Consider the following 2,973-nt stretch of genomic DNA (forward strand, 5'->3'; position numbering starts at 1 on the left):
TGTACTCTGGTTATTATTATTTTCTTGTCTACGTTTCGCTGGCAATGTCCTGTACCCAGATATGCACCTATATATACAGGTAGACATAGGTATGCACATACCTGTACGTATATATGCATATACTCATTTATTATTTGTTTTTTTATATATATATATATCTACACATACATGTATATGTATATGTTTGTGTGTCTGTGTTTGTTATCCCACCATCACTTGACAACCGATGTTGTTGTGTTTATGTCCCTGTGACTTAGTGGGTCGGCAAAGGAGACCAATAGAATAAGTGCTAGGCTCACAAAGAATAAGTCCTGGGGTAGGTTTGTTCGACTAAAGGCGATGCACCAACATGGCCACAGTCAAATGATTGAAATAAATAAAAAGAAAATATATATGTATATGTATATATATATATATATATGTGTGTGTGTGTGTGTGAGTGTGTGTATTTATATATATGTATATATATATATATATATATATATATATATAAATATATGCACACACACCTGCACATAAATCATAGTATTATTATTATTTCTATTATTATTATTATTATTATTATTATTATTATTATTAGTAGTAGTAGTAGTGGTAGTAGTAGTAGTGATGGCTTTATATAGTTAGTGCACCCAATATTCAGTGATAAATTAGGACGAATATATATGTCTACAAGTGCATATTTATACGAGGGTGTGATCTGTGTCATGTATTAAGTGTGTCTCTGCTAACGAATGAATAGCTGAGTAAAAAAAAAAAACATCAATGCATACATTTTCATATATATTAATATTACATTAATGTATGTATATGCAAATGAGTGTATGTGTGTACATGTATGCATGCCTGAATGTACGTATGTATTCATGTATGTATGAATCTATGTACGTATATACGTATATATTACATATTTAAGAAATGAAAAAATATTAGGTAATTTGGAGCTAGTTTTTTTTTGCTTCAGTAACTACTTAAATATTCTGGCATGAAATATTCATTTTTCATTCAATTAATGTGAAGTCTCATTATATTATATTTTTTGTTTATTTTATTGATTCTAAGAAGATTTCTACTTTCATAATAGTCTGAGATATTGCTATTATAGAATAAAGCTTGTTCCCTGAAGATACTTCAGAACATCTGCTATGTACAAAAGTAGTCACATAGTTTGTATTTTATATGAATACGCTGATGAAACCTTACAATGAAAATTTATTCATGGAATTATATCTAAAGCACAAAAGTATAAACTGCTAAGAATTTTCACTGCAGTTTAGCTAACATTCGAGGAAACAACAAAACTCTAAATCTTGTGTTATTGTTTAAACAAACTGAAGAAGAAAAATAAATGAATTATTAAATAAACAAATAAACTGGAGTATTTCTGCAGAGAAAAAAAGCCAAAATGATAATAATAATAATAATAATAATAAAAAAATACGATCATATAAATATACCCGATGTACATGAAATTTGTATTGATTATTGCTTCAAAACCAAAAATAACTAATATACCAAACTGGAATTTTCTTACTCACTTATCTACACACACATTTTCTCCCCCTTACTCTCTCTCTCCCCTCAGCTCTCCCTCTCCCTCGCCTTCTTTTTCCCCCCTCTCTCTATTTATTACATACAAACACATTTGATCTCATAATTTTCAAGCCAACATGCATAAAATTGCTAAAATCTATACCTTTGCACACATTTGTACACAGGGCCGTCCTTATAAAAGTTAAATATTTTTTTTGTGAGGTTCAGCACTGTAGAGAACCAGCAGCAGTATATATTTGCTGTTAGATAAATTGATTTATTTAGAATTATTAACTGCAGCATGTTTGAACAATTAAATTATGGTGTCATTAATCAATGTCCACCATCCGTTTTATGCATATGTGTGTGTGTGTGTATGTTTGCATGTATGTGTTTGTGTGTGTGTGTGTGTGTGTGTGTACTCACACACAGGCATGAGTATGTGTTTAAGAAGTTCACTTTAGAGCCATGCAGTTAGGAGTTTGGTCCTGCTGCTTGGATGTTGTTGGCTTGCCTCCTGTTCTATAGACACTGGTCAACCAGCATCTTATGAGTAAAATTGGTAGACGGAAACTGAAGAAGCTGGTTGTGTGTGTGTGTGTGTGTGTGTGTGTGTGTGTGTGTGCATTTCATGTTACTCCAGTCCACTCAGCTATCAAAAATGAATGGTACCTGTATTTCAAAGGGCCAGCCTTGTCCCATTCTGTGTCATGCTGAATCTCTCTGAGAACTCTATTAAAGGCACCTGGGTCTGTGGAGAACTCAGCCACTTGCACGATAATTTCACTAGCAGGCTGTGATTTGTTGATTGAAACAACTGGGACCCTTATCATCATAACTGGCAGAGTGCCAGTTTTGTATATATACATATGTGTGTGTGTGTGTGTTTGTGTTTGTGTGTGTGTATGCACATGTATAAGTGTGTGTGAGCTTGTATTCCCCATCATCTTCATGCATGTTCACTGATAGTAAGCAAAATGCTCATTCAAATGGTGTTTCCAGTTCTTTATGTCACTATGTCTGGGCTTTATATCACTATGTCTGTTGTTTGATAGACTGAGGTGAAGGGGGGTGGGGTGGATTATCATCTTGCTTGGCAACAGGTGAGAGTCAACATTGGAAAGGGCATCCAGCTGTAAAAAAACTGCCCCAAAGTAGTTTCATCTGACTCATGTAAGCATGGAAACATTAAAACGATGATGATAATGAAACTGTAATGATTTATCATCATCATCATCATCATCGTTTAACGTCCACTTTCCATGCTAGCATGGGTTGGACGATTTGACTGAGGACTGGTGAAACCGGATGGCAACACCAGGCTCCAGTCTAATTTGGCAGAGTTTCTACAGCTGGATGCCCTTCCTAACGCCAACCACTCAGAGAGTGTAGTGGGTGCTTTTACGTGTCACCCGCACGAAAACGGCCACGCTCGAAATG

This window comes from Octopus bimaculoides, chromosome 2 (genome assembly GCF_001194135.2).
Source record: "Octopus bimaculoides isolate UCB-OBI-ISO-001 chromosome 2, ASM119413v2, whole genome shotgun sequence".
NCBI lineage: Eukaryota > Metazoa > Mollusca > Cephalopoda > Octopoda > Octopodidae > Octopus > Octopus bimaculoides.